The sequence below is a fragment of the Podarcis gaigeae genome, assembly GCF_964106915.1.
Source record: "Podarcis gaigeae genome assembly, chromosome: W".
NCBI lineage: Eukaryota > Metazoa > Chordata > Lepidosauria > Squamata > Lacertidae > Podarcis > Podarcis gaigeae.
This window is the reverse complement of record NC_139695.1, coordinates 21,869,382-21,891,633: the sequence shown is the minus strand read 5'-3', so window position 1 is coordinate 21,891,633 and position 22,252 is coordinate 21,869,382. Positions and strand designations below refer to the sequence as shown.

Genomic DNA, 22,252 nt, shown 5'->3' with positions numbered 1-22,252 from the left:
CTCCCCCCTCCTTCGTGCTTTGGGACCAGGCTCCTCCTCAGGGCTCTCCTCATTTCCGCGCGCCTCCACATTTGAACTTGGCGCGCGTACGTTGCCTCTGACCTTCCTTTCGACCGTTACGCTACTCTCGGTACTACACTCCTCCCCTTCCGGCAGGACGTTCTGCTCCGAACTCCTTCCCCTCTCTGCTTCCTGTTCTGCTCTTTCTGACACACTGGCAACTCCACCCCCTTCACTCCGTTCCGACGGAGAGGCCGGTCCCGATCTCCAGCCCCCACTGGGGACTCCCCCTTCGTTCCCCTGCTTCTGACTGCCTCCCTCTCTACTGCCCCTTGGCCTGACCAGGGGGGCTCCCTTTTGGGAATCCTCGGATTCACTTGACGGACTCACTGACAACCTCGGGTCGTCGTCGTCCTCTTCCTCGTCGCCCTGGGACCCCTCCCCCTCGCTCTCTGTCCCTGAAACCCTGACAATAGGCTTCACCCGCCTATGATTTCTGTAGGGTCTCCGCTTCGCCGTAGCGGTATAGACCCAATTTCTGCGGAGCTAGTCCCTCCAGATCGGAGGGAATCCGCCATTAGCTGATGGCGCTAACCCGGAAGTGGCCACCGTGGGTCTTATCCCAGAAGCGAGAGGGTGAGCGAAAGACCGTTTCAGCTTGTGCATGCTGATGTGGTGGGTCCTTTCGCACTCAGCAGGGGTAATTCCTGTTATGTGCTAATGATCATAGATGATGCGACAAGGTTCTGTTGGGTCTACCCCATGAAGCACAAAGGTGAAGTGTTTACCAAGTTCAAAGGCTGGGTGACTTATGTTGAATGGCAGTTTTCTTTCAAAGTAAAAATGCTGCAATCTGATCGCGGAGGCGAATTTATGTCTGGACCTTTGCAGTCTTGGTTACAGACAAAGGGCATAGGTCATAGAAAAATAAACCCCCATTCTCCGGAAGAAAACGGGTTGGCTGAGAGGAAAAACAGATCTCTTCAAGAGATGATGTACTCAGTGCTTGAGGATGCTGGTCTTTCATAAGCTTTTTGGGCTGAAGCTTATCTTTCGGCTTGTTATTTGCAGAATCGCCTAGATCATAAATCAATTGGAACAATACCCTATTTCAAATTGTTTAACAAGAAGCCCAAATTTGATCATGTGCGTACTTTTGGTGTGAAGGCATGGGTTCATGTGCCTCGAGCACAGCGTAAAAACAGCTTATTTTTGTAGGTCATCAAGATTTGGGCAAAGGTTACAGGTTTGCTGTTGGTAAAAATGGGCTGGTTGTTTCAAGGAATGCTACGTTCTGTGAGCATAGTGGCTGGGAGAAGCTGCATGCCAATTCTGAGGTTTGGTTTCAAATATCAAAGGGGGAATCTTTGAGTGCTAAAAGAAAACCAGACAGACACGGACACAGAAGAGGATTCTTCTGTTGAGGCTAATGAGAATGGCAGTCAGTTTTCGCCACAGGAGGAATTCTACTCTCCTCAAGGTGGCGAGAATCTGAGGGGGAAAACAGTAAAAGCGAAGACAGTTTTACTCCCAGAAGGTCTCAGAGGGAGAATAAAGGTGTACCCCTCCAGATCGTTTTAAACCTGGTACTGCTAATGTTTTTCATGTAGCTGTTGAACCTCAAAGCTACAAGGAGGTGCTGGCGTTACCAGAGGACCAAGTTTTGCTCTGGAAAAGCGCTGTGCAGGAGGAAAAGGATTCTCTGGTTGAGCATGAGGTGTTCACACCCACACAACCACCGAAAGGAGCTAAAATATTGGGGTGCAGGTGGGTTTACAAGCTCAAGCCTTTAGCCACTGGTGATTTTAAGTACAAGGCACGCTTAGTGGCGCAGGGTTTTTCCCAAAGACAGGGGCTTGATTTTGACGAAGTGTTCGCTCCTACAGCTAGAAGCGAAAGCCTGTGTCTGCTGCTGGCACTAGCAGCAAAACGCAAGCTGAAAGGAAACCATTTTGACATCCAGACAGCCTATTTACATGCTAGTTTGAGTGAGGAACTCTATTTAGCAGAACCCCCTGGTTTTGAGTCTGGGTCAGGCAACGTGTACAAGCTACACAAGGCACTGTATGGTTTACGGCAATCTGCGAGAAATTGGAACAAATGTTTAGATGAGACTCTGGTTTCTCTAGGTTTCCAACGCAGCATTGCAGACAGTTGTCTGTATGTGCGTGGCGCTAATGACAAACAAGAGTTCTGTCTGGTCTTTGTAGATGATTTGCTCCATCTTTCTAAGACAGGTAAACAAATCAAAGCGTTTCCCACACAGTTAGCCAAAAGGTTCAAAGTAAAAGGTCTTGGTTCTGCGAAAATTTATCTTGGTCTGGAAGTGTGCTGGGCGGATGATGGCAGTTTGTTGCTTAGCCAGGAAAAGAAAATCAAACACCTGCTAACAGCATACAGAATGCAGGACTGCAAAGGGGCAAATACTCCCATGGATTTAGGTTTTGTTAAGTCTTTGCAAGCTGATGAAAGCTTGTGTTTGAGTGACCTGATTTTTATCAATCAGCTATTGGGAGTTTACTGTACATATCGCAGTGGAGTAGGCCTGATATCAGCTACGCAGTCGGGATATTGAGCAGGCAAGTGTCTAAACCCACTGTGAGTGCCTGGAAGACAGTAAAACATGATCTGAGGTATCTAAAGCATACTGCTGATAGTGTTTTAAAGTTAAGCACAGCAGGTGATGAAATACTTATGTGTTACTCAGACAGCGACTGGACAAATTTACCTGACCGTAAATTGATTACTGGGCTAGTGTTTTTGTTTGGTGGGTCACTAATTGGATGGAAGTCCAGAAAACAAAGTATAGTCAGCGTGTCATCCACTGAAGCTGAATATGCTGCACTGAGCGAGCTCTGCAGTGAATTAGTGTATTACAAGCAGGTGCTGAGAGATTTGGGTATACAATGCAATTCTCCAATTCAAGTGTATGTTGACAATCAAGCTTGTATTACACTCAGTAAAACTGAACAGTTTAAGGGATTGGGACTTCCGGGTCAGCGCCAACGATTAATGGCGGATTCCCTCTGAGTCTTGGAGGGATCAGCTCCGCGGGATCGGGTCTTGCCGCTGCGGCAAAGCGGGGACCCTTCAAAAATCGTAGGCGGGGGAAGCCTGCGAACGTGGGGACTCGGCGGGCACCATTTGCGCCCCCCCCAAGTTGCCAAGGAACCCTTTTAAGGGCTCCGGAGCAGGACGGGGGTGAGGCACGGTGCTGAGAGTCGACTGCTTCTTCCGCGGAGTGAAGCTGCACAGCCGTTATCGGAGAGCGCTGACTTTTTCCTGGGACAATTGGACTTAAAAGCAACTACCCGTGAGTAGGTTTACATTGAACTAATTGGAGAAAATTGGAGAAAATTGGAGTAAATTCGACACCGAAACGGGAAGGTACAAACAGGAAGTCTGCCTTCCCTGCTTGTAAATAGATCAAAGCAAAGAGACTGTAAAGTGGAAACTTTGAAAGACTTTTCAGAAAGACGTAAATCCTAACATCAAGAAAGTCGATTCCCCTCCAGACTACAGGAGTGGAGGGGAAAAGAGCTGAGAATATATACCTGCAAGAAAATGGGGGAAAGAAAGTTAATATCTGCTGCTTAAAACCTGGGAACGGGCTGCCCCCAGACAGGAAAAGCCGGCCAGTGGAAAGCCTGTTGGCAACTTAAGAACTTCAGAATTAACTCTGCGAGAGAGATACAGTGTTTCTGGACTTCTCCTGATTTTAAAGTAACTTTGAATGACATTGAAACTGTTGTTTTTAAGGGAGTTGGGGGACTTAAAAGGGCTATATTTGTTTCAAGAAAGTTGCAAACTTTGGACTGCAACTGTGTCCCCCTAGAGGAGTACTGTCATTGTTGCAACAACAACTGGGCTACAGGAAAATTCCCTTTCAAAACAATCTTTTTCAGCCGTGGGAGTGACCTTGGATTCTCATGAGAGTGTTATGGCAAATGAGAGAGGAAAGTTAGAGTTGGCACAGGAAAAGACTACGAGGTCTGGCAGACAATACCGAACTGACACTACACACCAGCGAAGGGCATCAACATCTGGAGCATCTGGTACATCAGGGGCTGCACCTTCACAGGCTAAAACAAAAGTTATGTCGTCTGAAGACGTTTTGGCATAGGCACTTGGAAAAATCAATGAATCTCTGGAAAATTTAGCTAAGCAAGTAGCTGAGACAAATAAACAAGTAACTGAAGCATCAGCCAAAATTGATTTGAACACTACAAGTATTAATAACTTGGGACAGAAGGTGAACTCCAATACACAGTCTATCAAAAAACTATTACAAGAATCTGCTTCGACCCGAAAGGTAGCTGAAGAAGCAAAGGAAATTGCAACTGCTACTCAAGAGAAGATACCACCAGTATACAGAAAATTGGAGGACCATGGCCTGACACTTTCTATGATTGAATTAAGAGACAAAGAAAGAAATTTAAGAATCAGGGCGGTACCAGAAAGCGAGAAAGATAATCTGGCTGACTTTCTTACACAGGAATTTACAGATTTTTGGCAACAGGATTTAGGGAAGGAAGAATTTAAGATAGTGAGTGCATTTAGACTCGGCAAAGGACAAAGGAGGAATAAAGTAAGAGACTGTTTGATCACTTTCCGAACAAAAGAGGAGAGAGATAAAATTTTGAACCTGCACTATCAAGGCCTTTGGAAATTGGAGATTCGAGTGTGGATATTTTTAAGGACATTCCAAAACATCTTCTGGACTTAAGGACCAATTACGGAGACTTGAGAAGAAACTGAATTCTCTTTAGGTGGGAATTTCCCCAAGGCCTATCTTTTAAATATAAAGGAAGAAAGATAAAAATAAGAACAGTTAACGGCAAAGACAGATTTTTGAAAGATCACGAAGAAAACCTACAAAAAGAAGTGGAATCCGGAGAAGACCCAAGAGCACTGGAAAAAGGAATACTTGATATAGCAAACTTATCTTTTGGACTGCACAGTCCAGGGAAAGAGACACCACCAACAGAACAAGAACAGTTACTTGGAGCAGTTGGAGGTAAAGTGAAGTAACCCCATCATCATGGCTCTGCAACTTCTTAGTTGGAATTGTAATGGTCTTAATTCCCCTCGGAAGAGAAAAAGCGTTTCTCATATATTAAAAAAGGAACAATTGGACTTGATTTGTCTACAAGAAACACATGTAATGAGGCTACACAGGAAAATACTTATTAATAAGAGATTGGGACAATAATTTATTTCATCTGATAAAGTTAAAAAAAGAGGAGTTGTAATATATGCAAAGGAGAGATTATTACCGAAATTAATCTTTAAAGATGAGCAAGGAAGATTCTTGGCAATTGAAATTCAAGTTCAAGGAGAGAAATTTTTGATTGTAGGAATTTATGCACCAAATGAGGGGAAATCTGAATTCTTCAAGAAGTTGCATGAGACTTTACTGGATTATTTGGACTATAATTTAATTTTGATGGGGGATATGAACGGAGTAGTATCTACAAACATGGACAAGGCACAAAGACAGGTAGTCACCAAAGATGGTAGACTACCAAAAACTTTTTTTGAATTGACTGACAATATGGACTTGATTGACATTTGGAGAACAAAAAACCCTCTGGGGAGAGAGGGGACCTTTTTCTCTGAAGCCAAGATGACATGGACTAGAACTGACCAAATATGGATAACTAGAGGAATGGCACCAAAGATAAAGAAAGACTATGCAGAATTAGATAAACTAACAGGAAGGATTCAAAACCGGCAAAACCAGAAATTCACGGAAGACTGGAGTAAATTCACGGACTATTTGAAAAGTAATTGTGATTGAAGATTCAGAAGAAGATTGCAAGAAATTCAAAGACTATTTACAGAAATATTGCAAAATCAATGAATGCTAGAACGATGTCGGATAGAAATTAAGTGGTTCCCAGCTGTAATGTTTTAAGAGAATATGGAAAAAAGGTTTAGAAGCAGGTTAAAGTTTATTGATAAGGATTTGCTGAACTAACAATTTGAATTGGAATACAAAAAAGGGAGGTATGAGGAGGTCTGGGAAATAAGTTAAAGGAAAATAAGTTATGGAAACTTTGTGTGTTTTTAATTATTTTTCCTTTTGTATTTTTTGTTTTTTTCTTTTTTCTTTTTGATTTTTATTGTATTAATATTGAAAATTCTAATAAATATCTTTAAAAAAAGAAAAAAAGAAAAGTAATTGTGGAGAACAGACGACGTTTGTAGGGTTGCAAGAAGTTTTGTGAGGAGTATTATTAGAAGTATTGTAAAAATGGACAAGGGGAGGATGATTTGTTAAGAGATGTAGAGGCAATATAAAGTTAAGAAATGCATAAGAAGTGGTTAAAACGGTGGATCATCAGAGGTGCTGATAGAAGTCTAAAAATATTGTATAAGTGATAAGTTTTGTGGTACATTTTATGTTAAAATTAATAAAAAAATTATAAAAAATTATAAATTATAAAAACAAAGATTTTTAAAGAGAATGGGAACCATTTACAACATATATGAAGAGGCAACATAAAGAATTTGACTCACTGGCAGAGTTTGAATAAAGAAAGACAATTGTATATAACAAAAAGTAAGACTATATGTATTGGGGAAATTTTGGGAAACAACACGCAGGGTGAGTTATATGGAAATAAAACAAAATGGGAAGTCCAGGGGAGGAGGGGGGAAATATGGAAAATTGTTAAAGAAATACTGTTAGTGGATGTATACATGGAAAAACAAAAACATTTTTTTAAAAAAAAAACCACAAAAGCAAATGGTATGGCTGTGCCTTTTTGCTGTATTTATTTTGTTTTGATTTGATTTCTCATTGTCTTCATTTCTTTCTGTTTTGCATCTTTGCAGTTGGCATGCCTAAAGAGCATTGGCTTTAAGAAAAATTGAAGCAAAGCAATGCAGTGAACAGGGGCTAGCAGGGAGAACAGGGAGAGGGAAGTGATTTATGAGAGTTTGTGCCTCCTGCGAGGCAGGAGCTGCAAGAATGGATACAGTCTGAGCCATCAGAGATGGGCAGAAGGTGCAGGATGTGGGGAAAGAGCCAGGGCTGGAGGAAGAGCAGGATGTGCCAGGAGCAGAGGAGGAGACCATGTTGGGGGAGGAGAGCGGTAGAATCTCCTCTGTCCTCTTCTCTGCTGTCCTCCAGCATCAGAGGGGCTTGAAGAGGCAGGCACAGCAGCAACGTCCATGTAGGAGAACTCACAGGTTGCTTGCATGCATCCCATCAGGGGAGAGTACTTAAGTTTGAGTGGAGGCATGGTCACACCGTTGTTCCAACAGTCCTGCTCTGAGCACAAGTCTGGTGAGGGATGCCAGCTACTTAGTCGCCAGAAGCGGGTTGTTGGGAATCATTCTGCAAAGAAACAGTAAAGATGTTTGTACCTTTAAGAACTGTTTCTGTGAGCTCTGGGCAGATTGGGTACAGCTGGTCATGACTACAAAATACCACCGACAGAACAAGAGCAAGCACTTGGTGCAGTTGGAGGAAAATCAGAGTAACTACATCATGGCTTTGCCATGATGGAACATTAATGGACTTAACTCCCCTCGAAAAAGGAAAAGAATATTTTGTTTATTAAAAAAGGAACAATTGGACTTGATCTGCCTACAGGAAACACACGTGATAAGGCTACATAGGAAAGTATTGATTAATAAAAGATTGGGCCAAGAGTTTATTTCATCGGACAAAGTCAAAAAAAGAGGAGTTGTAATTTATGCAAAGGAGAGCCTATCACCGAAATTCATATTTAAAGATGACCAAGGAAGATTTGTGGCAATTGAAATTCAACTACAAGGAGAGAAATTCTTGATAGTAGGCGTTTATGCACCAAATGAGGGAAAATCAGACTTTTAAAAAAAGTTACATGAGACTCTGGTGGACTATTTGGATTATAATATGATCATGATGGGGGATATGAATGGAGTGGTATCCACAAATATGGACAAGGCACAGAGACAGGTAGTTACTAAGGACGGCAGACTACCAAAAACATTTTTTGAGATGACTGACAACTTGGATTTAGTTGACATCTGGAGAACAAAGAATCCCTTGGGTAGAGAGGGAACTTTCTTCTCTGAAGCCAAAATGACATGGACAAGAATTGACCAAATTTGGGTGACTAGAGGACTGGCTCCAAAGACAAGAAAAGTGGAAATTTGCCCTAAAACCTGCTCTGACCATAATGCTGTGAAGATGGAGATGAAACTAACACCAATTGGCTCCTTCAGATGGAGGATGAATGACACCTTGTTTAGGGATGAAGAAGTGACCAAGAAGGCCCAAAAAACCTTGAGAGATTATTTTGAGATAAATATGAATACCACTGTTGAAAAAAGAGTAATCTGGGATGCAAGCAAAGCAGTTATGAGAGGGTTTCTGATACAACAGAATGCAATAAAGAAGAGAACTCAAAACGAGAAAAGAGACAAAAATTTGGAGAAAATAAAGGAAGGTGAGAAGAATCTGAGAGCGAAACCAAAGTCGCAAGAGATTTTGAGAGAAATAAAGTTATATCAAGTACAGTATATGAAAATGATGAACCAGGAAATAGAGTGGAAAATTAAACAGATGAGACAAAAGACATTTGAGTCGGCTAATAAATGTGGGAAATTGCTGGCTTGGCAAATGAAAAAAAGACAAAAACTGAACACTATTATAAATTTGGAAGTGAAGGAAAGAATATACAGAACCCAGTGGAGATTAAAAATTGTTTCCAGAGGTATTTTAAACAACTATATACACAAGGGCCACAGAAAGAAATTGACATAGATCGATTTTTGGAATCAAATGGACTACAAAAAATCTCTCAAGAAAATAAGCTAATGCTGAATTATAAAATAACTGAACAGGAGGCAGAAGGTGCCATCCAGAATATGCAACTGGGTAAATCTCCAGGGCCGGATGGCCTAACCTCAAGATACTATAGATCTTTGAAAAAATGGATAATACAACCACTAAAAGAAGTTTGTAATGAAATTTTGGAAGGGAAAAAAGCACCAGAGTTGTGGAAGGAAGCTTACATTACACTTATACCGAAAACTGAGTCTGAGAAGACACAGCTTAAGAATTACCGCCCCATATCTCTGCTTAATGTGGATTATAAAATTTTTGCAGATATTTTGGCTAAAAGATTTTAAAAAGTACTAGCGGAAGAGATACATAAAGATCAAGCAGGCTTTCTCCCGAGCAGACACTTGTCTGATAACACGAGAAATATAATTAACATCTTAGAAAAACTACAAGTGAATATCAATACTAAGGCAGTTTTGATATTTGTGGACGCGGAGAAAGCTTTTGACAATATTTCCTGGAGTTTTATGAAGAAGAACCTACAGGGGATGGGGGTTGGTCAAGGTTTTGGAAATGGCATAGGTGCAATATATTCTGAACAAAAGGCCAAACTAATTGTTAATAATGTGGTGACGAAGGAATTTAAGATAGAGAAAGGGACACGACAAGGTTGCCCAATTTCCCCATTGCCTTTTATATCGGTCCTGGAGATTCTTTTAAACATAATTAGAAGGGACCAAACAGTTAAAGGTATACAAGTTGGAGCTAAACAGTACAAACTGAAAGCATTTGCCGATGATTTGGTGTTGACATTACAGGAGCCAGAATCTAGTACCAAAAGAGTATTGGAACTGATTCAAGAATTTGGTCAGGTTGCAGGATTTAAGTTGAATAAGTTAAAAACTAAGGTTTTAGAGAAAAATCTAACAGTGATTGAGAGAGAGAGGTTTCAGAAGGAGACAGGTTTAACATTGGTTAAGAAAGTGAAATACCTGGGGGTTAATATGACAGCTAAGAATGTGAATTTATTTAAAGATAACTATGAAAAATGCTGGACGGAAGTGAAAAAAGATCTAGAAATATGGTCAAATTTGAAGCTTTCATTGCTAGGCCGTATTGCTGTGATAAAAATGAATGTATTGCCAAGAATGTTGTTTTTGTTTCAAACACTGCAAATTTTGGATAAAATGGACTGTTTCAAGAAGTGGCAGAGAGATATTTCTAGATTTGTCTGGCAGGGCAAGAAGCCCAGAATAAAATTTAAAATACTAACTGATGCAAAAGAAAGAGGTGGATTTGCCCTGCCAGACCTTAAACTTTACTATGAATCAGCTGCATTTTGCTGGCTGAAAGAATGGCTGCTTCTTGAGAACACAGACATTTTGGACTTAGAAGGTTTTAATAACGTATTTGGGTGGCATGCATATTTGTGGTATGATAAGGTCAAAGCACATAAAGCGTTTAAAAATCATATTGTCAGGAAAGCATTGTTTAATGTCTGGACAAGATATAAAGACCTACTTGAAAATAAAACCCCAAGGTGGTTGTCACCGATGGAAGCGAAGGCTCAGAAAAAGCTCAATATGGAGGCCAACTGGCCGAAATATTGGGAAATTTTGGAACAAGAAGGAGACAAATTGAAATTGCAGAGCTTTGAGAAACTAAAAGACAAAGTGCGAGATTGGCTTCATTATTATCAAATAATGGAGGCTTACAATTTGGACAAGAAAATTGGCTTCCAGGTGGAAAAATCAAAATTGGAAACAGAACTGTTAGACCCCAAAACTAAGATTTTATCAAGAATGTATAACTTGCTGTTGAAATGGAACACTCAGGATGAAACGGTGAAATCTGCTATGATTAAATGGGCACAAGATGTTGGACATAACATTATGTTGGCTGACTGGGAACAGTTATGGACCACAGGTATGAAATTTACGGCATGTAATGCCTTAAGAGAGAATATTATGAAAATGGTATACAGGTGGTACATGACACCAGTCAAGTTTGCAAAAAATATATCATTTGCCTGATAATAAATGCTGGAAATGTAAAGAAACTGAAGGTACATTCTTTCACCTTTGGTGGACGTGCCCAAGGATTAAGGCTTTCTGGGAGATGATCTATAATGAAATGAAAAAGGTATTTAAATATACCTTCCTGAAGAAACCAGAGGCCTTTCTCCTGGGCATGGTCGGCCAATTGGTGCTAAAGAAGGATAGAACTTTTTTTATGTATGCTACAACAGTAGCAAGAATACTTATCGCAAAGTATTGGAAGACACAAGATTTACCCACCCGGGAAGAATGGCAGATGAAGGTGATGGAGTACATGGAACTGGCGGAAATGACTGGCAGAATCCGAGACCAGGGAGAAGAGTCGGTAGAAGAAGATTGGAAGAAATTTAAAGACTATTTACAGAAACACTGTAAAATTAAGGAATGTTAGAAGGATGCTGGAATGAAGTTGTGTGGTTTTAGCAGTCATGTTACAAAGGGGTATGTAAAAATGGATTGTTAACAGGTGAGAATGTAAAGCTACAATATATTAAGATGAATTATTAAGATAAAAGCAAAAACGGAAAGGATTTGCTGAAATAACCAATTGAACTAGAATACAAAAAAGGGAGGTGTGAGGAGGTCAGGGAAACAAGTAAATGAAAGACAAGATATGGAAAGATTGATTTCTTTTTAACTGCTTTTATTTTTCTGTATTTTGTATTTTTTGTTTTCTTTTTTTCTTTTTTGTAACTTTTTTGAAACTTCAATAAATATTATTTAAAAAAACACACAAAAGGAGCAAAAGTTGCAGTTTGAACTTTGACTGCAGGGAGAAAACACCCACAAGCTTTGTTGTTTTGTAATAAAACCTTTATTTGATTTGTTTTACACTGGTCTTGTGGTGTCGTAGTTTCTGTCATCTGCCACCAGAGGAGAAAAACCCCCTCTAACAGGTTAGGGGCCCAGTCCTGAGTGGACAGAGACAGATTGTGGAAAAGAACCCAGAGACTGGAAGCAACTCAGCATTTCTCAAGCAGCTGGCTGTGGTAAGGTGAAGGCGTTGATAGAGAGTGTCTGTTTGAGACCAGGAGCCGAACAATTTCTTCAAGCTCCGTGTGAGTAAAGACTGAGTGGAAAGCTGAAAGCTGGGTGGAGCCATGGCTGGACTTGGAGCTGGAGCTCAAGGGGGAGCTTCATATTTTCCAGTAGAGAAACTGGGAGAATCCAATTATATGTCATGGAGTTCACAGATGCGGGCATTTTTAAAGAAAGAACAATGTTGGACTGTTATTGTTAACCCTCCTGTAAAAGAGGAGGATGAAGAAGTAGATGAAGCAGACCAAAGGCTGGAGGACAAAGCCGATGCCAATCTAATTTTGAGTTTAGAGAAGTCTCAATTATCTCATGTGCGAGACCTTGAAACAGCAAGTAAGATTTGGAAAGCACTGAGAGCGATACACATTAGAGACACTGCTGGCAGCAAAATTACTCTAATGAGAGCTCTGTACCAAGCCAGACTAAGTGAGGGTGAATGTGTTTCAAAACACCTTCAAAGAATGTGTGATTTATTTTCACAGTTAAATGAACTTGGGGAACATTTTTCTGAGCAGAGAAAGGTTGATATTGTGCTGTCTTCACTTCCTGAGTCATGGGATAATTTAGTGATGACGCTGGAGGCAATTCCAGTAAGCCAATTAACGATGCATTTCTTAACTGGGCATTTTCTTGATGAGGAGGAAAGAGGCCATGAGAGGAAGGCGACAACACCTCACCGTAACTCCGGAAATGGGAGGTGGTACAGTAAAAAATATGCAACTGATGAGGAGCGGCAACGTAAAGAGGTTGTTGACCACACAGAGGCAGCAGTTTTCACAGTCAGAAAATGCTATCGTTGTGGGTCAGCCAAGCATTTAGTACGTCAGTGCACTGTGTCTGTGAGGGAAAACACAAGAAAAGGGCTGCCTGCATTTGCTGGGAAGCGAGGAGACAGGAAGAGTTGAATCCAGTATGTTTCTGCAGCAGTTCGAAGCACCAGTCACGACGTTGGACAAGACTGGATTTTAGACTCAGGAGCGACAAACATTTTTGTCAAGTCTGCACAAGCCCTTGTAGAAAAGCAACCTTGTAAATCTGTAAATGTAGTACTAGTTGACGGAACAGTGCATGAGTCAGCTGGAAAGCGTAGTGTGTAATGGCTTGGCTCTCCCACAGAAGCGAGACACCGGCAGTAATTATCTCAGGTTTATTACTCAAACACATAAATCACTCCGGAGCTCCTTCACTCCGTGTCTGACTCCAAGTTCGCAGTTGCCGAGTCTAAACTCTGCCCCTTCCTCTTCTTCCAACAGGGGAAAAATCCCTTTTGCTTCCGCGCTTTTCCCCTCCTCTCACTGACCTTTTCGCGCCTTCGAAATTTTGAGCTGGCTATTCCTGGCCTCTCTCCATCTGTTTCTGAGCTAAGAGTGGTATTTTGTGTATCCCTGCTCTGGCTCCCCCTTTCTTGGTCACTATGCTCCAGGATCAGATTACCATTGCTATCTGCTGCCTGCTCTCTGTTCTCTGAAGCCATGCCGCTAGGCTGCCCCTCCTCCCTCTCACATTCCAGTGTCCTTATGTCTCTTTGCCTGTTTTCATTCCAAGCCTCTGTCAGCTCTGGAATGAAGCTGACATAGTGTGAATATTAACTGTTAAAACATTGGTAAATTTGGTGCTTAATGTGTACCAAGTTTAGAAAAGAATTTGCTTTCAGTTGCAAGTCTTGTTAAACAGGGGTTTAAAGTAACCTCCTCTGGTTCAGGCTGTAAAATAGTGAAAGCTGGAAAAGTGGTTACAGCGTCACTAAAAATGGTTTATTTGTTTGGTTTGGACAAGTTCCACAGGGGGAGAAGCACTGGGACATCCGATCTTGGTGATCATGGGCAGGAGGAGGAGTTATGCTAAGACCAGACCATGTCATTACCGAGAAGGCAGGTTTAGTCGTTGTTTGAGGACTATCCCTGCCACCGGGTCTGGCCTTGACCGGATGGATACTGGAATCAACAAGGGAAACCCACATGACCTGAAGGTGTTGCTGTGTAATGCCAGGTCAATGATGAGTAAAACCACTGCCATCCACGACCTGATTGTGGATGGAGGATTAGACCTGGCATGTGTGACAGAGACCTGGTTGTGTAGCCTTATTGGAGTTCACCGATTGGGTCTGCGTTGCTCCGGGACAGGAGGGAGGAAGTCAAAATGACACCGAGGTTGGTTCAAAGAAAGAGTTTATTCTGCTCTCCGGATAGCAGAAGGCACCTGCGTGGTGAGTCCACAGCAAGTACAAAGAAATGACAGGTTTCATGCAGTTTATATATCCTCCAGGCACCCTCTCACTCCTCCCCTAGGAGCCCAACCACGTCGGCGTACGTACACAGGTTGACATCACATATGTTCCTGCTCTGGTACTCTCAACCATAAAGGGATCTTCCTTCCTGCACTCCTGACCATAAAAGGATATTCCTGTTCCTACTCCTATCTTGGAGCAAGAGGTCACTACTTCCGAGAACATGCTCTGGCGTTAGTCCCAGACTTGGGTCTCTGCATCATTTGTGTTCAGAACATAAGATATGTCTGTGTCTGTTCTACTGGTAGAGTCAAGGCCAGTCTTGCCGTCAAACTGATAAGGGAGATAGCTGTGTTCTTGTTTTGCATTTGCTCAACGGCTGAAGTTTATGCATTTTAGCTAAGGAGAAATGGGGATTTTGGTGCAGTTTAAAAACTGCCTGCACAGTCAGTTTTTGGGTTTTGGAAACCCATTCCTTCAGTTGGATGAAGCAGATGGGCCTGTTCTTGCCGCTGCTTGCCCATCAGGTTTCTCTTATGCACAGCAACCCAGGTCATGTGGGCGGGGAGGGGGGGGTTGCAGTGATTTTTAGGAAGTCACTAGCTTGCATCAGGAGTCCTACTGGGAAGACCCAGTTCTCTGAGTGCATGTTCTGGAAGTTGGGCAATAGGGACAGTACAGGATTCCTTTTGGTGTACCGACCTCCCCGCTGCACCAAGGATTCCCTGTCCGAGCTGATTCAGGTCATGGTGGATGTTCTCCTGGAGACACCTAGTTTGGTTGTCCTAGGGGATTTTAACATCCATGCCGACACGACCTTACAAGGGGCCGCTCGGGACTTCGTGGAAAGCATGGCCTCCGTGGGGCTGTCCCTGAATAAGTTTGGCCCAACTCATAGTCATGGACATGCCTTAGACCTGGTGTTCACCTCTAGTGACGTGGGTGATCTGACACTAAGTAAAAGTGAAACAAAAGAAGTGCCATGGTCAGATCACTTCCTGGTGCAACTGGACTTCTCCGCGTCCCTTCCCCTCTGCAGGGAGGTGGGACCAATTCGGATGGTCCGCCCCCGCCACTTAATGGATCCAATTGGCTTCCAGAGAGTGGTAGGGGATGCTTTATCCCATGTTGATGGCCTTTCAGCTGATTCCCTGGTGGCCCGCTGGAATGCGGAGTTAACCAGGGCTATCGACTGTCTGGCTCCGAAGCACCCTCTCCGATTGCATGGAGCCCGGACAGCCCCGTGGTTTTATTATTATTTTTATTTATTTTCTTTTTTAAAAAAATTCTTTTTATTAAGCTGTTTTTGAGAGAAAAACAACATAAAATAAAACACAATCACTAACATACCAAGAAAAAAAAAGTACATAAGTAAATAACATAGAAAAACATTAATTCATAACATAACGTTAAATTGACTTCCCTCTATCACGGTTTGAGCTATATCCCCACATTATCTTCTGCGGTATCTTTTTACAACCTTTATCTATACATCGCAGGTTTTATGTTACACCTACTGTGATTTTAATGTTTCCTAAGTTTGTTTCTATGTAATAAATTTGTTCCAATCGTTAATAAATTTTACGTTTTTTTGATGCTTGATCTTCTGTGTCATCTTTGCTAGTTCTATATATTCAAATAACTTAATTTGCCATTCTCTAACAGTTGGGATATTAGGTGTTTTCCAGTTTTGTGCTAGCAATATCCTGGCCGCTGCCGTTGCGTATTGGAACATAGTTTGGTCTTCTTTCCTGATCTCGTCTCCCACCATTCCTAGAAGGCAGGCTTCGGGTTTTTTAGGAAAGGTATATTTCAAAATCTTCTTTAGTTCGTCATAGATCAGTCCCCAAAACCTTTTCACTTCTTCACAGGCCCACCACATGTGGTGGAAATCACCCACTTTTGTTTTGCATTTCCAGCAAGTTTTGTCCCTGATCTTATACATTTTCTCCAGTTTTACAGGAGTGATGTACCATCGGTACATCATTTTATCCATATTTTCTCGGAGTCCAACACAAGCTGTGAATTTCATGTCTTTATTCCAGAGTTTCACCCACCTGTCGTAATCTAAATTATATTCAAGATCCATGGCCCACTTGGTCATAACCTCCTTCACCTCTTCATCCTTGGTATCCCAGTCTAATAATTGATTATACATTTTGGATAAAAGTTTGGAGTTTCCTTCTAATATTTCCACCTGATATTTGGATTTTTTCTCATTCATCCCTACTTTTTTATGTTCATTCCATAGGGCATTAATCTGATGAAACTGTAACCATCCGGTTAATTTATCCTTTAAATCTTCATATGGTCTGATTTTCCATCCTTTATCCGATCTTATTAGGAGGTCTTCATAAGTCCACCTTTGACTTTCCATGTTTAGTTTTTTAGTTGTTAGGATATCAATTGGTGATAACCACCAGGGGGTGTCATTTTCTACCAATCTCTTATTTCTGTTCCATACTTCTAGCAACGCTCCTCTAATAATATGATTGGAGAATCCCTTATGAACCCTCTCTTTATCATGCCATAGATAAGCATGCCAACCAAATCTGGTGTTAACTCCCTCCAAATCCAACAGGTCCGTATTTTTCAGAACTATCCAGTCCTTGATCCAACACAAGCACGAGGCCTCATAATATAATTTTAGGTTCGGGACGGCAAAACCTCCTCTATCTATTCGGTCTGTGAGTAATTTAAATTTAATTCTTGCTCTTTTGCCCTGCGAAATAAATCTAGACAGGGTCTTCTGCCAATCTTTAAACATTGTCATGCCTCTAATCACCGGGATGTTTTGAAATAGGAACAGCAATCTTGTCATATGCACTGCAATCTTTTTATTTATTTTCAATGCAGAATCATAACAAAAATTACAAACATTGAATCCAAAATAATACTATACAAACAAAACAAAAAACCCCCGGAACATACAAAAAAGCTGAGAAAAAAACCAGAGGAAACAAAACAAAACAAAAACGAAAAGGCACACATCTACAGAACAAAACCATATCATTCTAAACTAGTCATTACATATATATACAATTTGCATGGATAAGTAATTTTTAGCTATGCCTAATTCCACCACATCAAATTTCTTCTGTAACTGTGAAACTACCTGTTCATATTCCTGTTTAGTTTTTGTAGAAATTAACACATCATCTACATACACTCATATTTTTGTTACAGAGTTTGCCCTTTTCTCTATAAACACACAATTGTCTGCCTTTCCTTGTGAAAAACCAATATCCAGCAATTCTTTTGCTAAAGTTTGGTGCCAATTCCTTCCACTTTGGTGCAGACCATAAAGGGATTTATTTAATTTGCATACCAAACCTTCAGCGGCGTCTATGGCTTCAGGAACATGCATAAAAAAATGTTCTTTTAAATCTGCAAACAAATATGCAGTTTTTATATCCAAATGATAAACAGAATGTCCACGTTGTGATGGATCTTTTAACAAAAGCTTAACTGTTTCATATTTTACACTTGGTGAATAACACAAATCATAATCTTCGCCTGGAATTTGTTGAAAACCCCTAGCAACTAATCTAGCCTTGTACCTTACAACTTCATTTTTGTCATTCATTTTCACTCTATAAACCCATTTTGAATCAATAAGTCTCATATCTGGGGTTTGTGGTACAAGAGACCAAGTGTTATGCTCTTTTAAAGAAGCTATCTCAGAGTTCATAGCTTTATACCAATTTGCAACTTGGTGCTTAGGTAAATTCTGAACATCATTGTAGCTTTTGGCTCAAAAACCGCCTTATTGGCATACACAGTATTAAAATGTTCATCTGCAAAACGTTGTGGCTTCTGCCTCTTTCTATCTGAACGTCTCAGTCCGGAAGGAGAGTCATAGTCCTCAGACTTAATGGGACTAAGTAAATTACTAGTTTCAGGTTGTAAATCATCATTGTCAGACTGAAGAGATGCCTGTTGGCTAAGCGCACGGTCAGAAAACTCAAGAGAATCTAACTTCCCCTTGGGTGCCTGTAACTTTAAATCCTCAAACAAATTATCAGATTCAACAGGCTTTTCATCTTCTCCCATTAATTCAGAAGCACTATCATTCCCTGCTGCTGCTGCTGCTGCTGCTGCTTCCTCTTCTTCCTCAGTATTATCTATGCCATCAGTATCTTGGAAAACAGCAACTCCATTCCAATTTACAGTTTGTATCATGCTTCTGGTAATATGAAATTTGCCAGTTGCTGGTATGTAAATTCTGTACGCCCCCTGCTGGTAGCCCATTAATTTTCCCTGAACACTACGCTCACCCAATTTCTGCTTAGCGGGATAATGCATAATTACATCTGAACCCCAAATACGTAGGTATTTCAGATTAGGGCGTTTTTTAAACAACTTCTCATAGGGGGTGACATCTAAACCAGAATGATAACTGTGATTTCTAACATGGCAAAACGCATTAAGCGCTTCAGCCCAAAAGTCTTTGGGCAGATTAGCACCGTGCAGATAAGTTTTAACCCCTGCCTGCAGGTCACGCTGCACAACTTCAACAAGCCCATTTTGCCAGGGACTTTGGGGGCAAGATAACTCATGAGTAGTCGCCTGCACTTCCAGGAAATTCTCAAAATACTCAGAAACAAATTCCCCGCCGCAGTCAGAAAACAGGTTCTTAATAGGTTTGTTAAAGTGCGTTTTTACCCAGCTACAAAAAACTTTGTACTTCTCAAATGCTTGGGACTTCTCAGCTATTGCAGAAGTCCAATAATATCTACTATACTGGTCTATCAGAGTGAGCCAGTACTTAGAACCTCCTAATGATGGTGGGAGTGGCCCAACTAAATCACAATGTACACGCTCAAATGGCTCAGTTACTTTCCTATCTGGGCACCTACCCTTCCGTGCAACCTTAATCTTATTCTTGCAACAAGATAGACATTGCATAAAGAATTTGCATGGTTTTAAGTTGAGGCCATGAACAACATTCTTTGTCTTAATTACATCAGCAAAATTAGATGCCCTAGAAGTCGGTGTGCCTCATGGACACACCCGGAATGTGGCCTTACATTCCTCAACCCCTGGCTTGACTGTGCTGCTCTGCAATTTATAGGCAATTGGGAGTAGGTGCGAAAATACAATCTATATAAACCATCAGATTCCCGGGCATACAATAGACGTTTGTTCCCATCGAAAAACTCACACATTGACTTTAAGAAACACACAGTTATGCCATGACGAGCAAAACACCTTATTGATAATAAATTGTCCACTGATGGGCAGTAAAAGCAGTTCGCTATTGTAATGTTTAAAGAGTCAAGTTTAACAGTACCCCTGCCAAGCGACTGCAAGACTTGTGAATTGGCTAAATGTACATTACCAATTTCCTCTTCGAAAGAAATAAACAAACTTCGATCGTTGCAAATATGGTGAGATGCTCCTGAGTCCACAATAAAAGAATTCCACTTGGCACCTTTAATTCTCTTACGATCTGTTGTCCGAGCATGAAAAGCTCGTTTCTGTCTTTACGGTACGATGTCGGCTGCTGGGCTGACGACCGTGACTGATGAACAGAAACAGACTTGGGAATACTTTGCTTTCTTTTGGATCTGCAGTCCTTTGCAAAATGTCCTTGCTTATTGCAGAACCAACAACGTTTGGCAGCTTTAAATGCAGTTGTGTCACCACAAGTTTGCATATGGTGTTCCTCATTCTTTTTGGAAATAGGAGTGCTTATGGCACAAGCCTCCCTTCTGTCCAACTCACCCATTAATCTTGCCGTTACCCCTTCCACAGTTAATTGTGCTGGTGGAATGGCAGATATCTGTCTAGCTATACCATCAAAGTCCTTACTAAGGGAACAAAGAATGATAAAACATACTGAATATCAGGTATCTCCATGTCCCTTCGAATTAATTCGCAGCGTATTGCCTCCAGACGTCTCAAGTGTGCTGCCAAATCACCACCAGGCTGCAACTTCGTCTGGTACAGCTGTTTGAAAAACATCAATGCAGTCGCTGACTCTTTTCTAACATGCACTGCTGCAAGACTGTCCCACATTTCTTTGGCAGTTTTCATATTTCTTATATAGACTACTTGCTGGTCGCTGACTGCCAAATTAATTATTGCCCTGGCTTTCACATCTCCTTTTGACCAAGCATTAGTTACAGGGTCAGGAGGGGCATCAGTTACATAGGTCCATACTTCTCTAGAGGTCAAAAGCGCCTCCACCCAAAAATACCATAAACTATAGTTCTCATCTGTCAGCTGTGGGAAGACCAGAGCCTTCTCAGCTTCTGGAACCCAGTCAACCATTCTGGATCTCTTCCAGACCCACATAACTACGCCAACAGGAGAAGGAGTTTTCAAACCTTTCTCAGAGTCCAAAAATATGCAGTCATCCACTCAGCAGCTGGGCCCATAACCAAAGATGTTGGCTATTTGTAGTATAGTAACGCTGCAGAGAGCTTGCTGGGGAGACCATGCATTAAAAAGGGACTCAAAAATAACTTAAACAAGGTTTTAATTACAAAAACAAAAACTCCTTATACACTAAATACATCTACAAACAAACATAACCCAACCACCAACCCATCCCCCAGGGTAATGGGAGAGCTAGGTGCTCCTCCTTATATACTACACCCAATTGCTGACACAGCTTAATCAATACAACTCAGCAGCACCTGCTATGTTTCACAGCTGTAAGACCGGGTCTCGTTATTTACCCTGGCCCGTGCTTTGGCCCCTTAAAGACATACACATCGGGTGGAACAATGATGAACCTTTACATTTAAAGAAATCATTCAACAGTTCCAACATTTCCAGGGATGAGGCTGGTTAGCAGCAAATGGGTCTTCAAAGCAAAGACAGATCAGAATGGCAAGATAGTCAGACACAAAGCCAGAGGTTTTTCACAGGTACCAGGAGACGACTATCACAAGACCTATTCATCCACCGTGAGATATGAGAGCATTAGGCTTATGCTCAAACGTGTTGCAGAAGAGAATCTACACGTTTCTCATCACGATGTGAATACAGCATTTTTGTACAGAACCTTAGGTCAATCACTTTATATGCTTCCACCTGATGGCGTACAGGTAAAACAGGGATTTGTTTGTTCTCTGAAGAAATCACTTTATGGTCTCAAACAGAGTGCACGGTGTTGGCACACTAAACTCACTGAAGTATTGTTTTGTCTAGGTTTTCAGCAAGGTAAAGCTGATCCATGTGTATTTGTCAAAGAGGAAGGGCAAAAGAAGCTGTATTGCTTGTTTTATGTTGATGATATATTATTCTTTTGGAAAGATGTCACAATGTACAATAACGCCCTAGCTCAACTGAAAGAGCACTTTGACATGAAAGATCTTGGTGAGGTAACCAACTACCTATCTCTGGAAATGGAGAGAGATCAGGATGGTAATATGCTAGTACACCAGTCACAGAAAATTGCTGATGTGTTAAGCAAACTAAACCTGATGGATGCTAACCCTGTAGACACACCGATGACAACAGGTTATCAGGTAGATGACACTGAAGAAGCATTTTCTGACACTACACTGTTCAGAAGTGTGCTAGGCAAGCTAAACTTCATTGCCAGATGTTCAAGACCTGACATTGCTGTTAGCTGTAATTTGCTAAGCAGACAAGTCAACAATCCTAGTGTTAAGGATTGGAAAGCTCTGAAACGCATAGCGCGCTATTTGAAAGGCACTATGCATTACAGACTGAGGTTTAACAATCAGAAGTCTGGTGGTCTTGAGATATTTGCAGATGCAAGTTTTGGAAGTAACACTACAGACAGGAAAAGTACGTCTGGAGTTTGCTACATGTACAATCAGGGTCTATTTGATTGGTCATGCAAGAAGCAAACAACAATTAGCTTAAGTACTTGTGAAGCTGAACTGAATGCACTGTCTTACTCACTTAAGGATTGGGAATGGTTGTTACAATTGTGCAAAGACATGAAAATTCCTGTCAGATGCCCAATCCAGGTTTATCAGGACAACAAAGCATGTTTGGCTTTGCTGAATTCTGAAGGTTGTAAGCAAAGCACGAAGCATTTGCAATTGAAATTGCAACATGCTAGGGAATGTATTCAGAAGGGACTCGTAACGGTGTCCTATATGCCAGGTAATGAAATTCCTGCTGATATATTGACCAAGATTGTATCAAGAGATCAACACTGTA

General features: G+C 41.3%; 1 long non-coding RNA gene and 1 pseudogene across 2 annotated transcripts in view; both read left to right on the top strand.

Annotated features, from left to right (window-relative positions):
- LOC310836051 (E3 ubiquitin-protein ligase RNF4 pseudogene) overlaps positions 1-22,252 on the top strand; it is a 468,811-nt pseudogene that overhangs the window by 135,183 nt on the left and 311,376 nt on the right. The window lies entirely within an intron of this gene.
- LOC310836087 lies at positions 1,958-2,354 on the top strand. The gene is made up of 2 exons (XR_014559854.1): positions 1,958-2,190; positions 2,278-2,354. It is a non-coding gene; the product is annotated as an uncharacterized lncRNA (long non-coding RNA).